General features: G+C 41.7%; 1 protein-coding gene and 1 pseudogene across 4 annotated transcripts in view; both read right to left on the reverse strand.

Annotated features, from left to right (window-relative positions):
• PBLD (phenazine biosynthesis like protein domain containing) overlaps nucleotides 1-23,120 on the reverse strand; it is a 45,182-nt gene that overhangs the window by 20,717 nt on the left and 1,345 nt on the right. For 2 of the 4 annotated variants that reach the window (XM_024561401.3, XM_053923318.2), the window contains exon 2: nucleotides 12,998-13,147. The gene's annotated coding sequence lies outside the window, so the exon portion shown is untranslated. Of the gene's footprint in view, nucleotides 1-12,997; nucleotides 13,160-23,120 lie in introns of all 4 variants that reach the window. The other 2 variants (XM_053923320.2, XM_053923317.2) reach the window with 1 other exon arrangement.
• LOC112305341 (small nuclear ribonucleoprotein-associated protein B' pseudogene) lies at nucleotides 609-22,598 on the reverse strand (annotated as a pseudogene).

Here is a 23,120-nt window from a genome sequence, read left to right on the forward strand (position 1 = left end):
TCCTATTGAGGGCACATGCCTAGGTTGCAGGTTTGGTCCCAGATTGGTGTGTGTGTGCAAAGCAACCGATCAATGTTTCTCTCTCTCTCCCCCTCCCTTCCCCTCTCTCTAAAATCAATAAGCATATCCTTGGGTGAGGATTAAAAAAAAAGAAAAGAAAAAAGAAAATGACCCATCTAGCATGCATTTTTCTTTCTTTTTTTTTTCATTTTTAAATTGAATTTATTGGGGTTACATTGTTTAATAAAATTATATATAAGGGGTACAATTTTATAATACATCATCTGTATATTATATCGTGGGTTCACCACTCCAAGTCATGTTTCTTTCCATCACCATTTATCCCCACTTTAACCTCTCCTACATCCCAAACCCCCATTTCTCTCTGGTAATGACCATACTATTGCCTGTCTGAGGGGGTTTTTTCTTAACTCCTTCACCTTTTTCACCCATCCTCCTACCCCCTCCTCTATGTTCCTCTTTTTCTTCTTCTTAAAGAAGACCCTTTAACATTTCTTGTAATACTGATTTGCTGGTAATGAACTCCTTTAGCTTTTTCTTGTCTGGGAAGGTCTTTATTTCTCCTTCAATTTTATTTTATTTTTTTCCTATTTAGAGCCTATGAAGAGTTTATTATAAACTTGTTTCATGGCCCACAAGGAAATAAAAGGACTACGTACATTCTTTTGGGAAACAGGGAGGGAGCTGAAGAGGGCCAAGATGAGTCTAGGGCTTTGGTGGGCGCATCCTGGAGGAGGGGGCCCTCGCATTCCTGGGGGCAGGGGCCACATTTGTGGAGGGGACATGACATTAAAAGTTCCTTGTCTGGGGAGGGGGAATCCCCATCGGGAGACCTATGAGAGGTCTCGTACCAAGAAGTGGGCCCATCATGCCTGGAGGAGGTACCCCTCGGCCCACGGGTATGGGACACCACATGACCAGGTGGACTGGATTGGGGCTCCTGCAATATTGGCTGTGGCACCAGCTGCAGCACTGCAACAGTGCCTCTTCCATGCAGGGTCATCACCTCTTGGCATGGCCCACCAACCCCATGAACTGGCCCAGCAAGACCTGCAGGGACCTGGAACGTGGGGACACCAGCTGAGATTCCTCTGCCAGCAGCCCTGCCATTCCCTGGGCGCCAAGCAGCTCTATAAGTGGCACTCGGGCAATGCCAGTATCTTTGGGAGGTCCCTATACTGTCACTGAGACCAAGTTCTCCCCTTGAAGAAGCACCAGACCAAGGACTCACTTCTCTTCTGCCTATTTTGAGTTCTTTGACTTGGTCTTCCTGAATTCATCACCATCACATGGGATCATATGCTTGTTGAAAGCCTCGAAGGTGCCGATAAAGATGAGACCGTCCTGTAGGCACTGTGCTGCACCAGCCTGCGGGTCACGCCTGAAGTCATGGTGGCAGCCTGACGGCTCCTCTCCTTCACTTTTAAATGGTGGCTTTACTCGGCAAGGTAGTCTTGGTTGTAGGTCCTTGCTTTTCTTTTTTCCTTTTTTAAAAAGTATCTTTTATTGATCATACTGTTACAGTTGTACCAATTTTCCCCCTTTGCCCCTTCCATCTGGTACCCCTCTTCCCTTCAACAATCGCCCCCTTAGTTCATGTCCATGGGTCATGCATGATAGTTCTTTGGCTTCTCCATTTCCTATGATATTCTTACCTTCCCCCTGTCTATTTTGTTCCACCAATTATGCTTCTTAATCCTTTCCCTATTGCTCTGTTGTCCCCCTTCTCCCTCCCAGCTGATAATCCTCCCAATGATCTCTATATCTATGATTCTGTTCTTGTTCTGGTTGTTTACTTCGTTTTTTCTTTTCTTTCTTCTTCTTTTTTTTTTTTTTTAGATTCAGTTGCTGATAGTTGTGAGTTTTTCATCATTTTAATGTTCATGGTTCTGATCTTTTTCTTAAATAAGTCCCTTTAGCATTTTATATAATGAGGGCTTGGTGATGATGAATTCCTTTAGCTTTACCTTGATAAAAAGGCACCTGTAAATTGTGTGGGGTGGATCCTTAGGTAATTGCTAGGGCACAGCAACCCACTTCACTGTTTTGTGGCTGTGTGAGGAGGGCACCAAGAGGGGACAATGCTGCCTGGCTTCTGGCAGTTCACCCAGTGCTCACCCCATTTCCAGCACTTCACCCCCTTCCTGTGTGCAACTGGCACCCTTCCAGTTGCTGTCCTGATGGTGAATCACAGAGTGGGTGGGTTTGCATATATTTTAAAACCATGGTGGCCCTTTAAGCATGAAAAACCAGCAGTTTCTCCCACTGCCCCAACACCCTCTGGTTTTCATAGCCAGAGGTAATGGGGATCTATCTCCCTGGTGCTGGAACCCAAGGCTGTGCTGGGATCACTTGCTCCCAAGGTATCCCTCCCATCTGTTCCACTGTCACTGCTGCCACCGCCTTTCTTCACCGCACCAACTCTCCACCCACCTCCCCAACTCCACCCCTACTACCCATCTGGATGAATGTGTCTTCTTTAAATCCTTGGTTGTTGGACTTTCATACAGCTTGATTTTCTGATGGTTCTGGGCTTATTAGTTTTGGGATCTGGATGTAATTCTTTCTATACTTGTGCCAGGAAGCAAAGTGTTAATTAAGATGGAAGCCTCCATCTTAATTGGCAGTTAGGTCCTTGCTTTTTATCACTTTGAATATTTCATGCCAATCCTTTCTGGCCTGAAATATTACTGTTGAGAAATCAGCTGACAGTCATATGGGAGATGGCTTGTAGGCGTTTCTCTTGCTTACTGACTGTGAGGATCAACCCTGACCAGTGTATGGGCTGCTGTGCAGGTGCTGACCATTCATAGTAAAATTTGCCTCATCAGGATCTGGGCCTGCTAAGAACTCTCTTTGGATATGCCACCTGTGAACCTAATTGGATCCTACTCTGATGTTGTCTGAAGCTGGGCACTGGATTGGTTGGTTCTGGGACCTTTTGATTGGGACTCTGGTGCACACCAATATCAGACACTGCTTGTGTCTGGCCCTGGGCAACCTGTTTGAAGCTACAAAGCAATCTATCGTTTGTGGCTGCCTCTGCTGGGCTTGGGTATGTGGGAAGGGTCAAGCTATGCACAAAGGCTCACTTTCACCAGCACTGGGCCTGCAGGCAGGTCAGCAAAAGTTCCTAGGGACCCTGAGGTTTGCTTCTGCCTGCCAACTGCCTGTTAGGCTCAGTCACTGAAAGAACCTCTGGTGGTACCCAAGTGGCATGCATTACTTTCTCAGTGAGTTACCAGGTAGGGGCGAGAGGTGTTCTCCACATCTATATAGGTTCAATCTTGGTGCCAGTGCTGGGTCTGAGGCCACTCAGCAAATGTCCCAGGGTATATCAACTCTAGCTACCACTCACTGGGTGTTTGCACATCTTTGTGCGGGGCCATGTCTCATCAGACTAAGGCCAGCGATGTTTATCAGACTCAAACAGACCAAGATTTGGCCATATGAAGGGGGGCTCTGCCCCAGCTGGACACGTGAGGGAAAATTTTCCCGTCCTAGAGCCACACAACTCAGACTATTCTGGAGTCTGCCCAGACTTTGGCAGAATGGCGCCACCAAAAGAGGGTGGGGCCATCAGGAGCTTGGAGAGTGGGACTAGCAGATCTACTGTGAGGGGGAGGTGCCAGTCAAGATCGCAGGAAGTGGGGGGATGCCTCCCACCCCTAAGCCACATAACTGAGTCACTGAGTCCCCTGAGTCTGCCAAGACTTCTATACCCGGCACAGGCCTCTGACTCCTTAGCAGGGCCAGAAGCTCCACAAGGAGGATCCCCAGGGAAACCAGAGGTGAAGCTACTGCATTCCCCCAGGCTGATGCTGTATGGAGAGGTGTGCTCTACCCAAGAAAGATGGCCTCAGAGTGACTCAGCACAGGGGGTCCTGGTGGTTGTGCCCTCAGCTCTCTCTCCAGAGCCACAAATCCCAGTCTCTCCTAGCACTCTAGTCTGCTCTGCCCTCCCTCCATCCGAGCGCAAGGCGAGTGGCTGCAAGAGACTTTGTGCATTGGCTGTTTAAGAGGGTGCCTGTGTTTCTAGCGGAGTCCCATCTCTCCCTGGCAGACAGAAACCCCACTTCTTTTCACAGCCCGTGGGCACCTTTCGTCAGCGCTGGTGCTCTGGGCTGGGGAGCCCAGCTTGGGCTTTAGACCCCACGCTTTTTGTGGGAAGCCTTTGCAGCTGACATATTCCTCCAGAATCTCAGCTGCTGCCTGTGGGAGCAGGGCTAGCCCTTGTGATGTCGTCACACTTCCAACCGGTCTCAATGTGGCTTCTTCTGTAAATCCTTGGTTATAAGACTTCTCTTCTGCTAGTCTTCAGCTGATTATTCAGGTTGATTCCTCTATATTTTAGTAGTACTTCTAGTCTGGTCCTTGGAGAAGGTGAAAGTAGCTTCCACACTTCTCATTTTCAAGAAGATAAACAACCTGGGAAGCCCTGCTGGCTGCCCACACCATGCCCCAGCCCTCTTGGCAGCTCCTAAGCCTACATCTCTTCCTTCCTTTTTTTCTTTACTTCCTTCCTTCCTTTTGAGAATTTTCGTAAGTTTATTTGAGTCAAACTAATGACATATTCTGAGAAAGAAGAAGAAGGGTAGCATCTCAAATGTTCCCCTTTCTTTCTTAATGCAAGTGTTTTGCTTAATCTTGCTAAATGCCTGCTTTTCTTTTTCTTTTTTACTGAGTTACAATTGACATATAGCATTATATTTCTTTCAGGTACACAACATAATGATTCGATATTTGTATATATTACAAAATGACCACCATAGTATAGTGAACATCTGTCACCATATATAACAAAAATTTTTTTTGTGACGGGAACTTTAAAGATCTACTCTCTTAGCAACTTTCAAATATGCCATACAGTATTATTAACTATAGTCACCATGCTGTACATTTCATCCCCATAATTTATTTATTTAAAACTGAAAGTTTGGGAGAACCAAGATGGCGGCATAGGTAGACACACTGCGCCTCCTCGCACAACCAGAACTGACAGAGAATCGAACAGCAAGGGGGACCGACACCAAGGAAATAGAAAATAAACATTCATCCAGACTGGTAGGAGGGGCAGAGACGGGCACCGGGGTGGAGAGGACTCGCGTGGCCGTGGCGGGACTGAGACTGGCCGAGTGTGGGACAAATGGTGCAGGCAGTCCGACCACTAGCAGACCCTGCGGCCCCACATTTGCACAGATAAACCCAGAGGGCTGGACTCAGAGTGGCGGAGAGTGGGGCAGGCAGAGAGGCGGGTAGCACCCTGCAGCACATTTGCCCAGATAAACCGGACAAACGGCGGGCATCGAAGCAGACCGCGCAACCCAGGGCTCCAGCTCGGGGAAATAAAGCCTCAAACCTCTGATTGAAAGCACCCCTGGGGGTTGGGGCGGAAGCAGGAGAGACTCCCAGCCTCACAGGAGAGGTTGTTGGAGAGACCCACAGGGGCCTAGAATGTGCACAGGCCCACTTACTCAGGAACCAGCACCAGAGTGGCCCAGTTTGATTGTGGGTATCGGAGTGAAAGATTGATATCCGGAGGACAGTGAGGCGGGCGCCATTGCTCCCACTCGGCCCCTCCCCCACGTACAGCCTCACAGCGCAGCAACCAGCATTACCCCGCCCCGGTGAACACCTAAGGCTCCGCCCCTTAAAGTAACAGACAAGCCAAGACAAACAAACAAAAAAAATGGCCCAAATGACAGAACACTTCAAAGCTCCAGAAAAAATACAACTAAGCGACGAAGAGATAGTCAACCTATCGGATGCACAGTTCAAAGCACTGGTTATCAATATGCTCACAGACTTGGTTGAATCTGTTCGAAAAACAGATGAAAAAATGAAGCCTATGCTAAGAGAAACAAAGGAAAATGTACAGTGAACCAATAGTGATGAGAAGGAAACTGGGACTCAAATCAATGGTGTGGACCAGAAGGAAGAAACAAACATCCAACCAGAAAAGAATGAAGAAACAAGAACTTGGAAAAATGAGGAGAGGCTTAGGAACCTCCAGGACACCTTGAAACGTTCCAACATCCGAATTATAGGGGTGCCAGAAGGAGAAGAGGAAGAACAAAAAATTGAAAACTTATTTGAACAAATAATGGAGAACTTCCCTAATCTGGCAAAGGAAATAGACTTCCGGGAAGTCCAGGAAGCTCAGAGAGTCCCAAAGAAGCTGGACCCAAGGAGGAACACACCAAGGCACATCATAATTACATTACCCAAGATTAAACACAAGGACCTACATCCAAGATTACTGTATCCAGCAAAGCTATCATTTAGAATGGAAGGGAAGGTAAAGTGCTTCTCAGATAAGGTCAAGATAAAGAAGCTCATCATCACCAAGCCCTTATTATATGAAATGTTAAAGGGAGTTACCTAAGAAAAAGAAGATCAAAAATAGGAACAGTAAAAATGACAGCAAACTCACAGTTATTAACAACCACACATAAAACAAAAACGAGAGCAAACTAGGCAAACAACTAGAACATGAGGGTTGGAATAAGTAGCATAGATGATAGGTGGAAAATAGACAGGGGGAGGGTAAAAATAGTGTAGGAAATGTAGAAGCCAAAGAACTTATAAGTATGACCCATGGACATGAACTATAGGGGGGGAATGTGGGAGGGAGGGGGGTGGGCAGGATGGAGTGGAGTGGGGGGGAAATGGGACAACTGTAATAGCATAATCAATAAATATATTTAAAAAATTACAAAAAAAAACCTGAAAGTTTGTACCTTTTGATCCCCTTCATTAATTTTAGTAAGTCTGTACTCTTTGACCCCAAGCAATAACATTATTTTAGATATAGTTTTTAATCATAACTTTTACCCTCTTAATGGTATAGTATGAGTATTTTCCAAGAGAAATACTTTAAATACACTAAATGCATCAGAAACATCATTTAAATAGATTTACAGAAGTCTAGATATGCTATAAGTTATAAACATTTCCTCTTTGGTAAATTTTAAGTTATTTCTAATTTTTCACTTACAAAAATAATGTAGTGATCAGACTTGTTGAATGTAAAATTTGGTCTGCACTTCTGATTCTCTAATTATAATAGGTTCTTAAAGTGAAATCCTTTGGTCAAAGTGTGTGGACATCTTAACCTACACACACAGTTAAATTCATCTTCAGAAAGAGTGCACCATTTTAGACAGTATATGGGAGTGTCCCACAATTGTTAATCTGACACGTAAAAAATATCTTGAGTTTTTGTGTTTCTTGGATTATTCTAACTAGACTCTTAAGAGCATAAAGACAGAACCTCTTCTTGTTTATCTTTACTTCTATAGTCTTGCTTCCTATAACAGTACCAGGCACTCAATAAATATGTGTTGAATTAAGTAGGTAAGTAATATGCTGTGCATACCTCAAAACTGGACATTCATACATTCATTGACAAATACTTAAAGAGTTTCTAAACATGGTAGCATCTGCCAACTAACATTTCCATCTCAGTAGCATTGCCAACACTGATAGTACAGTGCAGTTTGTTTATGCATTTGGAAACTGTATTACAGATTGCCTTCATTATTTTAGGAAATTTGAACAAACAACAGGAACAAAGTATAGTACTTTTTATTAAAAAACATTTTTATTTATTTTTAGAGAGAGGGGAAGGAGGGAGAAACAGAGGGAGAAAAACATCGATGTACAAGAGAAATATCAATCGGTTGCCTCTCACGCCCCCAGCCAGGGACCTGGGCCGCCACGCAGGAATGTGCCCTAACCAGAATCAAACTGGTGACCTATTGGCTTGCAGGACAACGTCCAACCCACTGAGCCACACCCATCGGGACAGGAACAAAGTATAGTTCTGATAATGAAACACAGTTTTTATAAACTTAATAGGACTCATACTACCACAAAAATTATATGGGTGCCAAAAGGAGCAAGTTTTTTGCCTCGTTGAACTGCACTGGTCCTAGCCATCAGCCACATGTTCAATAGAATGAGAAAACATACACTGAAAAGACTCTTCTATAGTGATCATAGATTTCCCACCTGTAGTGTGTTGGTTCTTGACTTTGTGTGGGAAAGATTTCACAACACGAGTCCAGGTGATTTGGGGAGTAAGTTTATTAAAGCTAAGGATAGTGAAATGAAGGACTTAGAGAAACAACAAGAGCCTAGGCAGTACTCTGCTTTTGCTCCATAGAAATGTTATATAGGAAAGAAATGAGCCAAGGCAGGGCTACTGTTAGCTCACTGGGAGGTGAGGCTAACAGTGACATAAGTGAGTCAAGGTGGGCATGCTTTTAGCTCAGTGGGAAGTCAGAGGAAAGGGGGCCTTGGAGAAAGGATCAAGGGGTAAGCCTGAGATGAGGTGCTGCAGCCCACTGCTCCCCTGGTTGCAAGTCTCATGGGGACACTTAAGAGTTTAAGGGGAAGTAAGAGAGTTCATGCCCCATAAGGGGCATGGGTGTGCTCTACAGCGAGCCCACACTAGGCCTTTCTCCTGAGGGTCTTTATCTCACTTCCGCAGGTAAGATTCTTAGGGCAGAGTTTCAGCAGATTTTTCATCAACTTTCTAGGTGCATTTTTAATATGCTAATGCATCAAAACAAGTGTGTAGGGCAGTTTGGGATAATTCTTTGGTTTGCTTTACTGGTTTACTTTTATCTTGGATCTGGCTCTAATGCAGTTTTTGTTATTTGTTCCCTTCACTTCCTCTCTCCTTAGGTCTCACTGGCACAAATGGCATTAATTGGGTCTCTGCTCTCTACTTCCCAGACCAGGGTGATTTAAGCTTTGTATTCTCTGGTTAGGGAGGACAGGTATTAACCATTTGCTCTCAAGTGTCCTTGGTTAGGGAAGATAAGGTTTTGTGATTCACTCGTTCAAATTGTTTGGCCTTGTTTTACTTTTGTCTCAGTTTCCCTATTCCACTAGCTTCTTGCTATCCTGTCATACTTACACTTGGACAATTCTTTTTATTTAATTAGAAATAAATCTTGGAGAACCAAGATGGCGGCGTAGGTAGACACACTGCGCCTCCTCGCACAACCAGAACTGACAGAGAATCGAACAGCAAGGGGGACCAACACCAAGGAAATAGAAAATAAACATTCATCCAGACTGGTAGGAGGGGCCTAGACGGGCACCGGGGTGGAGAGGACTCGTGTGGCTGTGGCAGGACTGAGACTGGCAGAGTGTGGGACAAATGGCGCAGGCAGTCCGAGCACTAGCAGACCCTGCGGCCCCACATTCGCACAGATAAACCCAGAGGGCCGGACTCAGAGTGGCGGAGAGCGGGGCAGGCAGAACAGCGGGTAGCACCCCGCGGCACCACATTCGCCCACAGATAAACCGGACGAAAGGCAGGGAGCGAAGCAGACCACGCAACCCAGGGCTCCAGCTCCGGGAAATAAAGCCTCAAACCTCTGATTGAAAACGCCCGTGGGGGTTGGGGCGGCAGCAGGAGAGACTCCCAGCCTCACAGGAGAGGTTGTTGGAGAGACCCACAGGGGCCTAGAGTGTGCACAGGCCCTCTTACTCGGGAACCAGCACCAGAGGGGCCCAGTTTGATTGTGGGTAGCGGAGTGAAAGAGTGAAAGCCGGAGGAGAGTGAGGCGGGCGCCATTGCTCCCACTCGGCCCCTCCCCCCACGTACAGCGTCACAGCTTAGCGACCAGCGCAACCCCACCCCAGTGAACACCTAAGGCTCCGCCCCTTAAAGTAACAGACGCGCAAAGACAAAAAAAAAATAAATAAAAAAAATGGCCCAAATGACAGAACACTTCAAAACTCCAGAAAAAATACAACTAAGCGAGGAAGAGATAGCCAACCTATCGGATGCACAGTTCAAAGCACTGGTTATCAATATGCTCACAGACTTGGTTGAATCTGTTCGAAAAACAGATGAAAAAATGAAGCCTATGCTAAGAGAAACAAAGGAAAATGTACAGGGAACCAATAGTGATGCGAAGAAAACTGGGACTCAAATCAATGGAGTGGACCAGAAGGAAGAAACAAACATCCAACCAGAAAAGAATGAAGAAACAAGAACTTTGAAAAATGAGGAGAGGCTTAGGAACCTCCAGGACTCCTTGAAACGTTCCAACATCCGAATTATAGGGGTGCCAGAAGGAGAAGAGGAAGAACAAAAAATTGAAAACTTATTTGAACAAATAATGAAGGAGAACTTCCCTAATATGGCAAAGGAAATAGACTTCCGGGAAGTCCAGGAAGCTCAGAGAGTCCCAAAGAAGCTGGACCCAAGGAGGAACACACCAAAGCACATCATAATTACATTACCCATGATTAAACGCAAGGACCTACATCCAAGATTACTGTATCCAGCAAAGCTATCACTTAGAATGGAAGGGAAGATAAAGTGCTTCTCAGATAAGGTCAAGTTAAAGAAGCTCATCATCACCAAGCCCTTATTATATGAAATGTTAAAGGGAGTTACCTAAGAAAAAGAAGATCAAAAATAGGAACAGTAAAAATGACAGCAAACTCACAGTTATTAACGGCCACACATAAAACAAAAACGAGAGAAAACTAGGCAAACAACTAGAACATGAGGGTTGTCATTAAGGGAGTGGGAGGGGGAGAGGGGGGGAAAGGTACAGAGAATAAGTAGCATAGATGATAGGTGGAAAATAGACAGGGGGAGGGTAAAAATAGTGTAGGAAATGTAGAAGCCAAAGAACTTATAAGTATGACCTATGGACATGAACTATAGCGGGGGAATGTGGGAGGGAGGGGGGTGGGCAGGATGGAGTGGAGTGGGGGGGGAAATGGGACAACTGTAATAGCATAATCAATAAATATATTAAAAAAAGAAAAAAAAAAAAAAAGAAATAAATCTTGTTGAGTTTTCACACATAATGTAATAGTTTTCTAGTGTTTCTTGTATCAGGGTCCTTTGTATTCTTCAGTGTCTGCAAATCCAAAGAGAATTTTAAAATAAAATTTTTATTTATTTACTGATTGATTTTTAGAGAGAGAGGAAAGGAGGGAGAGAAACATCAATTTGTTGTTCTGCTCATTTATGCATTCACTGGTTGCTTCTTGCATGTCCCCTGATGACGATCGAACCTGCAACCTTGGCGTATTGGGACAACACTCTAACCAACTGAGCTATCTGGCCAGTGTAAGAATTTTTAAATTCTGAGTGTTCATTTCAATGATAGTATAAAAAATTATTTTAAAACTTAAAACAGCCCTGACCAATGTGGCTCACTTTGTTGAGCAATATCCTGCACATCAATGTTTTGTCTCTTTTTCTCCCTCCCCTCCCCTCTCTATAAATAAATAAAATATTTTTTTAAAAACTTAAGACAAAATTTGTTATGCAGTGATGGTTTACAATTTCATGGAACTAAGATTTTAGTTCCTCAAGTGAGAGTTTCTCAGATTTTGGTCCTTGGATATATTCTAAAGCACAGTGACTAAGAGCATGGGCTCTGGAATTAGAGTATTTGGGTTCAAATGTAGGCATTGCCTAAATGTGTGACCTTGGGCAAGTTACTTAAATTTTCCAGCCTCCGTTTATTCATTTGTAAAATGGAGATGCAGATTATAATAGTTTCAGTTTCATGGGGTGTTCTGAGGATTAAATGCTTAGAATCATGTCTAGCATGTAAGTGCTCAATAAATATTAACTTATTGTTCTTGGAAATTTGTACAGCAGTTAGAATTCTGTGGGGCTGCACGTAACAGAATGTGGGAACTGTATGAGGTTTCTGTTGTTGCTATAACAAATTACCACCAACTTAGTGGTTTATAACAACACAAATTTATTATTTAAGTTCTGGAGGTCAGAAATCTAAAATCTCAGGGTCTCACTGAGATAAAATAAAGATGTTGGCAGGGGGCTACTATGGACTGAATTGTGCACTGCCCCCCCCCCCCAGTTAATATGTTAAAGTTGTAACCATCAATATGATGGGATTTGAAGGGGGAGGGCCTTTGGGAGGCTATTAGGTTTAGATGAGGTCATGAGGGTGGGGCCCTTATGATAGAATTAGGACTCTTACAAAAAGAGGCACCAGAGAGCTTGCTCCCCTTTCTTTCTCTGCCATGTGAGGACACAGAAAGAAGGTGGCTGTCTATAGCCAGGAAGAGAGTCCTTACCAGGAACCAAATTTGTTGGCACCTTGATTTTAGAATTCCCAGCCTCTTAATTGTGAAAAAATAAATTTCTGTTGTTCAAACCACTGTCTATGGTATTTTGTTATGACATCCTGAACTGACTGATCCAGATTTGTTCCTTCTAGATGCTCCAGGGGAGAATTTGTTTCCTTGCCTTTTCTAATTTCTAAAGGCCACCTATATTCCTTGGCTTATGGTTCCTTTCTGTTTTCAAGCCAGCCCCATAGCATGTTCAGATCTGAGCTGGACTTTTTGGCCTCCCTCTTCCACTTTTAAAAATTCCATGACAATGGATCCACCTGGATAATCCAGAATAATCTTATGTTAACGTCAGGTGATTAGCAACCTTATTCCTATTTGCAACTATAATTCCCCCTTGTTATGTAACATAACATTTTCAAAAGTTCTTGGACTTAGGATGTGGACATCTTTGGGAAGCCATTATTTTGGCTGCCACATAGACTAACAATAGTTTATACCTTAAGGACATTTGTTGTTTACTTAAGAAATTTGGAAGTAGGAACTTCTAATATTTGTTTAGCAGATTAAGTGTATTGTCAAGTACCCATACTCTTTCTTTCTTACTTAGTTAGCTTTTCTTTAAAAAAAAAAAAAAGATTTTATTTATTCATTTTTAGAGAGAAGGGAAGGGAGAAAGACAGGAAGAGAAACATCCATATGCAAGAGAAATATCGAGGTTGTTTGCCTCTCACATGCCCCCAACCAGGGGCCTGGCCCACAACCCAGGCATTGGCCCTGCCCAGGAACTGAACTGGCAACCTGTCAGTTTGCAGGATGATGCACAACCCACTAAGCCGCACCAGTCAGGGCCTACTTAGTTAATTTTAATCTTCGTATTTGTCACCTCATGGTCAAAAGATGATGGTTGCATTTCCAGGCATCAGCAGTGGCAGTCCATTGTCCTCTTAGGTCTTCATTTTTTATCAGAAAGCAAGATTTTCTCCAAAATCCCTCCAGCAATCTTGCCCTAATTGGGTCATATGGTCATCTCTACCTGCAAGAGAATCTGAAGAGTGAGCATATGACAAAGGAGAATGAGACTGCCCTGATTGGCTTAGACAACTTACGATTCATCGGTGGAGGTATGGGGACGGGCGTGTAGCAGATGGAGGTAGCTGTTAAACAGGCAAATGGTATTGACTATTAGGGTCTTTGAGAATTTCTTCCCTTTAAAGAAATGTTTTCATTTGAGACGCTAAAAAATACAGGGTGGGGCAAAATTAGGTTTACAGTTGTCTGTATGAAAATAAAACAATAATTAATAAATAATGGTACAAAAATAAACTGTTTTGTGTACTTACAACTGTAAACCTAATTTTGTCCCATCCTGTATTTCTAGAGGCCTGATAAAATACTTAGTTGTAAAATTTTATTCTTCTGTACTGAATTAGATTAAGAAAACTTCAGAAGACTATTTAACAAACATTATTTTTAAAATTTGTACACTGGGCCCAGACTCCATCCAGTAACATTCATTTCTAAGCATTTTCATTCATTCTGGAACACTGGTCTCAGAGTTTAACATGTACCAGAATCATCTGTGGGAGCTTGTTAAAGCACAGATTGCTGGACTCCATGCCCAGAATTTCTGATTTTGTAAGTCTGAGGTAGGGCCCAAGAATTTACATTTCTAGCAAGGTCTCAGGTGATGCTGATGCCACACTTAGAGAACCACTATAGAAAAAGCATGAAGTTTCTAACACCACAAATGTATAAAATATTTCTAAACTGTGTTATGTAACTTCATTTTAATTTTTATTCTGTCAAAGGTAGAGAAAGGGTTTTTTTTCTTTACTCATTTAATCAATTAATATCTCTGTACTGTACGGTGACAGATTATGCTTATGTTAGGACTCACATTAACAGTTTTATTTTCAAAAATTACTGTTTCCTAAATGCCAGGCATATGCTAGACTTTGGAGATAAAATGATAAGTCACTAGTTCTCTCAAGGAATTCTCAGCCAGTAAGGAGACCTATCTAAAAATTATAATATGAAATAAAAAGATACAGATAAAATGTTTCAGAACCCAATGAGAGTAGTAACTCTACCCAGGAGATGTCAATGGGAGCTCAAGAAATGAAGTGACGTTTGAGTGGGTCCAAAACCACACACAAAAATGCATCCTGCAGTTCCAATAGGTGGCAACGGGCATTTTAGGCAGAAGGTATGGATTGATCAGAAGGCAAGCAATTGGATGTGGAAATAGAGGGGGCAGGGAGCAGATAGAGAGGGTAGAGATAAGACCTGCCCACAGGTGTACCTGGGAACACTGATGCTTATTTGTCCCTCTGTAATAGTTTTAGTTTGTTTACAGTCTTCTGTGTCTACAGACTAAAGGAAAGGCTATGAAGACCTGCTTGAGCCAATGTTCATGATTTGGTCTTTGCCGGGTCAGAAATCCAAAGTGCAGTTCAACAGCTACTGTGTGTCAGGGTCCAATGCTAGGCACCCAGGGAGAGGAGAGAGGCTCATGCAAGAGCCACAGCCCACTATCCTGAGGATCTAATTCTAGAACTTATTTTTTTTGTTGTCATCTCTTTTTTTTACTTATTTTTTAAAGATTTTTATCTATTTATTTTTAGAGAGAGGGTAAGGGAGAAAGAGAGGGGGGAAGAAACACTGATGTGTGAGAGAAACATCAATAGGCTGCAAACCCCCAACTGGGGACCTGGGCCAAAACCCAGGCATGTGCCCTGACTGGGAATGGAACTGGTGACCTTTCAGTTCACAGGCTGATGCTCAATCCACTGAGTCACACCAGTCAGGGCTAGAACTTACTTCTGAAGATATCTTTTCCTCTATCTCACTTTTAAATTAATTTCAATTTTATTTCTGTAAGGAAAAGGCAGCCTTAACCTTCCCTAAATTACTGAGGGAAAATTTGAGGCAGGTAAAGTTTAAGCAACTTGCCTTTCTTTACCAAGTGGGCATGTACAAATTCTGGCATTCTGGTCAACCTAATGGCTAGACCTGAGGTGCAGCTGAAACCAGAAAAGTTGGTGTTCATGCTGCCTGTCACTACCAAAACCAATAAGTAGGGACAAGGATTGAGTCTTTACGGGAGCTTTATTCAGATGCTGGTGATCTGCAAATATGGCAGGTTATATAACCTAAAAACCATCTTAATATCTCATCTCAAGTCAACCTTTTTATGAGAAGAAAAGCGTAGGTAAGAAGCTTGGGAAAAGATTAATCAGATAAGAGTTGCAGTCTGGCAGCGATTTTCCTAGTATTTCTTTATCTACTCATCAACAATTCTTTGTCTGTGTCTTGGATATCCCCTATCTCGATAGCTTGCAGATCTCTGGGGCACAAAGTTTCAAATGTTTGTTGACCTCCTGGAGTCACATGGTCATGTATTCCAGTTCCTAGAACAACAGTTTTCTACATGCATTAGTCACTTGACAGCCTATCAATTATAACTAAAGCTAAAATCCTGAACTCTGAGTTCCCTCCCCTATCACAGCTATCAGGATGGGCTCTGTGCAGCTATCAGGCATGTGTTTTTCAAGTAACCCAAATACTTTAAATTATCCTTTTCTAGTTTCACTCACATTCCATTTGGACCTCTAGAGTGGCTTCATATGCCCCTCAATAGTGCCAAACAAATATTCTGTTTATATAAAAATCACCCCGAGGGTAAAGCTTAGAAATCATATAATTTCTCATGTATTCATCTCTTTTATAACTGTTTTTTAGTCTTATTTATTGATATTTTTAGAGAGGGAGGGGACAGGAGAGGGAGGGGGGAGAGAAAGAGATCAATTTGTTGTTCCACTTATTTATGCACTTACTGGTTGCTTCTTGTATGTGCTCTGACTGGAGATCGAACCCATGCCCTTGGTGTATCAGGAGGATGCTGTAACCAACTAAGCTACCTGGCCACAGCTCTCTGTTAAAGTTGGTTTTTTAACCACCAATTTAGCATATGAATATCTTCTTATAAACAATAAGGTAGTAAAGAAAAAAAACTAAAATCCCATTTGATGATTTCCTATACCATTACCTTCCTCAGAGGTCCATCAGGTTTGTTTTTGAGAACACTGCAGACACTTCGTGAATTCTAATCTTGGTTCCATTTACCATGTAAATGTAGAGAAATCATAAACCTCCCTCCTTCAAATAGGGATCATGAAACCTCCCCATGGTATGCCTGGGAACACTGATGTTTATTTGTTCCTCTATGATAGTTTTAGTTTGTTGACAGTATCCTGTGGCTACAGACAACAGAAAGTTAATTCCTGTTATTCTATAGCTGTTAGCATAAAAGAACTCATTAGCTTTGGTCCACAACTGCTGCCTCAAAACTAGGCTACTCATTAATAAACGACGTTTAGTTCTTTAAAAGGGCAAATACTTAATAATAGAGTACTGGCTTTCTAAGTGTACATGAACACTGTCTACTAGCTGGTGAAAAGAATAAGTATAAAAATTATAAATTCTAAGTAAAATAAATTTTAAATCAAAATTTGGAAGAAAATTTATTTTCAAATTAGTTTCATCTAGCTACTAATATCATACATACATGGCACTCAAGTACTTTTGTTTACTTTTATGCATATTTCCTTAGACTTAATAGAAGCACTGGAACACTGCCTTTGTTAAAATACTGATAGACTGGTTCCAAATTACTAAACTACGTTTATGTTCAAACACCAACTATTTTAGAAATTTTCCAATTTTCTACTAAAGTTTACATTTCTCATCTTATCATCCTTACTGTTTCAACTAAATTTTTGTTTTTTAATTTTTGTTACCTCTTTTTAAGGACCATTCATTAACTTTTTTTTTTTTTTTTTTTTTTAGAGAGAGGGCAAGGGAGAAACAGAGAGAAACATCGATGTGTGACAAAAACATTAATCAACTGCCTCTTGCGCACACCCCCACTGGGGACCGAACCCACAGCCCAGGCATGTGCCCTGACCAGGAATTGAACTGGTGACCTTTCGCTTTGTGGAATGATGCTCAACCAACTGGGCCCCACCAGTCAGAGCTATCAACCAAATTTTTAAAAAATATTTTGACTGCTTGAAAATAAGACCCACATTCTTCCCACCTAAGATCAAGGATTCAAAATATGGTGACGGAAGCAGATTTGACTTTGGGAGGAGAACACACAAAGAAGTGTACAGATGATGTGTTATAGAAATGTACACATGAAACCTATATAATTTTATTAACCACTGTCACCCCTAATTTAATAAATTTTATTTTTAAAAAAGTTTAAGGGATTAGAACAGACTCCACAAAATAAATTATAAACTGATTTTAAGATCCTTTCTACGTAGGAAAAACATGATTCAGTACTGTTTGTACTAGTAAAACCCTCAGTGTATGCCAAAAGTTCCTTAGGCTCGCTCTTTCTAGTACTCCATGAAGAAGCTGTATTTGACTATCCAACTCTACTGCATGTTTATACTTTGAATTTTTGGACAGTCTCACAGTTAAAAATTTATCAATCTTTTTGTAAAGCACTGGTAGCATCTTGCTCTATCTTGAAATTAAATGAGGAAAACTGGGTCTACAAAGTCATTACAGAAAAATACTATCTATATCTTTACATACGTACTATTTGGATTTAACTTTTGCAATAGTGGGAAATAGTGGTTTTGGAAATGTTATGATTATTACAATCTCATGACTAAGTAAACAAAATAATAATAACTCTTAAACCTTGTAGCCCTCCGTATATGTATCCTTCTGTTCTTTTTATGTATATTCACAAATGCATGCGTACTATAAATATATGTATTATACATATTCATATATATAACACCTAGTTAATGCAAAACAAGCAGTAATGAAGGAATAGAGCAACAATAAAGACATAAGAGATACAGAAACAAATAGCAAAATGGCAGGCTTAAACCCTACCTGATCAGTAATTACATTAAACGCATCTATCATCTGTTTGATGGTTGTATTCCTCATTACTCCTCGGTGTAAGTTAATAAGTTCTCATTCCATATTTTACAACAGATTCTATGGCAAATTTACTTGGCCTGAGCCTATCCACCAAAATTTCCAGAATATAAAAGCAAAATATATGTTGATAAATGCCATAGCTATATTAATTAGCACATATTAATATCCCCCTAAACACATCCACTTGGACTGTACATGACATCTCAAAATCAACATACCCAATATTCCTATATTTCCTATGTCAGTTATTGTCCCCACCATCCAACCCTAAACCGAAAATAATTCATCCTTGACTTCTTTTAAGTCACCCATCCATAGCCCCTAAATCCTGCTGAAAGGAACTCCTAAATATTTCTCAAAAACATCCTCTTATATCTATCCCTCGTACCATTGTTCTAGTTTAAGTGCTCATCATTTCTGTTGGAGTTTCTCCTAGTCTTCTCTCTTCTCCTTCTCTCAATATCCATCCTCCCCACTTCAGCCAAAATTATCTAATTTGAGATTGATTATCAACCTAAAACCAAAAGCCAGGGAGCATTTGAGACCTTGCTCCCTAGTGTATATCATCATGGCACATACATGGCACTCAACTAGTGCATATCATCCGTTTGGCTCAAATAAACTCATACAAATTCTCTACAGGTTTGGACATTTCTTACATCAACATTTACTTGGTGTAGCAGGCAGGATTCCAAAGCCCACCCAGGACCACTCTGCAGACCTGGACCCAGTACTAGATACAAGCAAGGGCCTACTGCGCCCTACCAGCTTCCCACTTTGCACCAAGTAAACTTGGATGAGTCTTTCTTGGAATTTCAGGCCTCCTTGCTTTAAGTACAGGCCATGACTTTATTTTTGTGTGCACAATTAGAACAAGCTGGTTATAAAATTAGGCAGAATGAATGGAAAACATATTTATTGGTCTCTCAAAGCTTCAAAAAGAGGATTAGATAACTAGATCAATCTATAATGTCACTTAGGTGCCAACTCAATTCTCTGCAGTATTAAAAATGGCTGTCCTTTCTTTAAAGGGAGGAAGGTCATTTGGAACTTGACTTGTCAAGGGCAGATATAATTGTAAAAGGCCTCCAACTGTCTTTTGTGTCTGTTTGTGTATATCTATATATGTATGTTATAAATGTGAGATGGTTTTCTACATTCAGAGGCATAGGTACGTATACAATGAAACCTATATTTTTATCTACCAGTCAGAAGCTTAAAATCATGCAGGTGGGAGGGTAGGAAATGGCTGTTACTCTATTATCTGTGCTGCTTTCTAAGTTATTAATGTGCTTATGACACATTGAAAGCAGCACAATAATTTGAATTCCTTAAGTAGCTATCCTTTGTAGCTGTTTTCCCTGTTCTTCACGTCAGTCCACTGGAACAGAGAGACTGTTCAATAATTTTAATTATTTTCAGAAATTAGAGAAAGAGTATGTTAGCTTTCTTCCTTTTAAATTTCTTTTAAACTTCCTCTTAAATTTGCTTACTTAGTGTATAATTATTAAAATTGGATGAAACCTTTGAATTTCCCTAGTCTCAGATGACCTCTTGATATGACTTAAAGAAACAAAAAAGTATTAAGAATGTTAACTGAGTAATTAAGCCTTGTTTTGAGAAATAATTTTGAAGCATGACAAGATCACTTCTAACGACAGTAGGTATGAGGTGTGTCCAGAAGTCCAGCCATTGTTAATACAACGAGAATGGTTTGTGTGACATCGATGTAGCCTGGCAGCCAAGGAGAGTGGACTGGAATGCCTAAGTGTGAACTATGACAACTTCACTGTAGACGCCAGTTGAGTGAGCATGTGTATAATGTGGCCGTTGCATTCAAAAAGACTGAGCCAGCAGAACAACAAATCTGCATCAAATTTTGCATTAAGCTTGAACGTTCCTCTGGAGAAAATATTAGGATGATTCAGGAGACTGCAGCTTTGGGCAACTGGTGACTGGCAACTTCATCACAACAACGCACCCACTCATCCATCACGTCTCATACAGAGTATTTTGGTGAAATATCAAATCACCCAGGTGACTCAGCCCACCTATAGCCCAGATTTGGTGCCCTGCGACTTCTGGCTTTTCCCAAAACTAAAATCATCTTTGAAAGGGAAGAGATCTCAGACCATTGATAAGATTCAGGAAAATACAACAGGGCAGCTGATGGTGATTGGGAGAACTGTGTGAGGTCCCAAAGTACCTACTTTGAAAAGGGGACTGAGGTGTCATTGTCCTGTGTACAGTGTTTCTTGTATCTTGTATCTTCTTCGATAAATGTCTGTTTTTCCTATTACCTGACTGGATACTTTCTGAACAGACCTCATGTATTTGATATAAATCCAAGAACAAGCATTTCACAAAACGTTAGTAGAACAGATTTAGTGTTCAAAAGGCATTAACTACCTTAATTAAACACACTCCTAGAAACTTATTTATAAGTTTTGCTATGTTTAGCCTATATGCTTTTCGTATAGGCAAAAAGATTACGGTCATTCAGTTTTTATGTTAACTTAGAATGTCATTGGGGAGTATGTGAACAACTATCTTAATCAATTTTTAGTTAATATGCCTTCCCTCCCCCAGAAGTGCAATCTCTTTCGATTTCTGTATTTCTTTCTCAGGCTCTGCATGGAATTTTCCTCTCCTCTCCTCTTGCTGTAATACATGATCACGTGTTTGTTGTCTTATTTTCCCCTGGGTGGTGTGGGTACTTCTATTTCCTTCTCCCTTTTCATCTTTTCTCTCCTCATGGCCTCTAACAAGATCCTCTCCAGAGTCCCTCTGATCTCTATGCTAATAGGAAAGCACTGAAGTGACTGAATGGAAGACAAAGAGGGAAAAAAAAATCCCGAAAGCAGCTGGGAGCCCTTAGCTCTAACCATCTCTATGGAAACAATTTCCCCGAGATCCATCTGGAAACAATTCTGTAGGGATTGTGGGAGCAGTGGTAAGCCTATCTCACTAAGCTTTACTTGCAGGATCCAACTTACAAGTGGGAATAGTTGATAGACATTGTTGTTTTGTTTTTTATAAGAAAAATAGTAAAGTAGAAAGTCAAATACACATTAGGTTTACCCCTACATAATGTACGTTTTTAAAAACTCTACAACTTCCTACTTGCTATAATGATTTAAAAAAGCAAAAGGAATAGATGTACTCATTTCAAGTTCTTTCTAAGCATTCACAATGGCAAACAGCAGAGTGCGCAATACAAAGAAATTGTGGCCAAAGAAAACATCAAGGTGTGGTAGTAAAAAGTCATTACAATGCCTATAGGTGTGTGGCCCACAACCGCACAAAGCAAGCATGTGGAAAGAATGCCAAACTCAATCAGGCAGTAAATAAATTGTATGAATTCAGGAAAGGGGTGAAAAGGATTATAGAATTCCATCTACCAAATCAGGGGGAAAGACTGAAAGGATAAAGTAGGGAAGTGACTTGAAACGAAGAAAGAACTCCATCTGAAGCGTGAAATTTTGGAGTCTTCCCAATACAACAACTATTTTAAAAAGAAGGGGTCGGGGGTGCTAACAGTGTCAGCAACACCAGAACATCAAGTTTCAGGCCTGTTCAAAAATCTCCAGCCAATAAATTGTTAACTGCAGGTCTCTGGAGGTGAATATGATGTCAGTGTTTGTTCCCCGGAAATAAGTTTGCCTAAAATGTTGTTTGTTTAAAACTGTGGCCACTGGTGTGAAATCATTTGAGTTCAAAATGCTAGCTTCTGCCACTAGGTGTGTGACCTTGGGCATTTTTTTCCACGTTTCTAGAACTCAGGCACCTTTTCTGTAAATTGGGGATAATAATAATTACTGTATTTCACGGTTGTAAAGAGTCAGTGAATTGAGCACAGGACCTAGCTCAATGAAGTTCTCAATTAATGTAAGCTATTATTAATGCGTTATCCTGGTTTTGTTTCTGTCTGTAGTAATGATGACCACACTCCAACTTTCCCCTTTTCTAAGGGGTATTTTAAAGGAGTGGGCTCAAGAAAGGCACTACAGCACTACGGCTTGACCAGTTCTTACCGTCCCGCACTTGTCTTTTTTCCCCAAACTATAACAGAAAGTTTATTTTAAAAGTCACAGAGGCAGAAGATATGAGCCACAGAAGAAATGGGCATCCGGAAACAAGTTGCCCAGGGAAAAGGAGGGGCCCTTGGAGCTTAGAAGAGAGTAAAGGTTAACCCCGGTTCCGCATGCCAGAGGGGGGGGAGGGGAAGGGAGGGAGAGGGGGAGGATACTGTCCCACCCTTGTGTTAAGCAGGTTTGAGGATGAATGACGGCCGTGAGATATGTGTAAAGTAACTAGCCATGAAATGTAAGCAAACCGAAGGTAACTGGATTCCTGTGTCCACTCTACACACTGAGATCTCATGGGGGAAACATGTAAGCTTCTTCACTGCAAGCACCCCTTGCGCTCCTCATCTCACCCCCTACGCGTTTCCCAATGCCCTTACTACAAAGTCTGACTGGATACTGACGTTCTATACAAGCTAGCTTCACCGACATTTCCTACAGGAACAATCGTGCGCTCAAGTTCATTTCCTTCTCTCCGTCTCACTGCGTCCCTTCCTATTTTTGGACCTTAACTTGCATTAATCTTTTTATCAGGATTGCTCTCCATCCTTCCCAGAAACTCAGCTTGCGTTTCTTTTTTTAATTAAAAATAGAAAGCCATTAGGTGTCGCTAGGAACCTTGGTGGTGTGAGAGTACAACCAACAAGTATTTATTCGGTGTCACTTGTACTTGGAATTTTCAAGGATGCAAAGCTCTAGTTAGAAAACGAACCTAAGTCGGCCGTGAGTGGCTAATCGGTCACTCAGGTTATAAAGTGCGAGAGATGAAAGGCAAGAGGAATGAGAAGGCGAGAGCAGAGAGCGAGGTACGTCTTTGCAGGTAAACGCGGGTAGGAAGGAAATCAATCAAGAAGCCCCTCCCGCCCCCCGCCCCCGCGTCGAGGCCCACTAGTGGACGACGGTGCGGACAGCGCCAGGGCCAAAGGAAGGAGGTGCCAGGGGCCAAAATTGGGG

Source organism: Desmodus rotundus, chromosome 4 (assembly GCF_022682495.2).
Source record: "Desmodus rotundus isolate HL8 chromosome 4, HLdesRot8A.1, whole genome shotgun sequence".
Taxonomy (NCBI): Eukaryota; Metazoa; Chordata; class Mammalia; order Chiroptera; family Phyllostomidae; genus Desmodus; species Desmodus rotundus.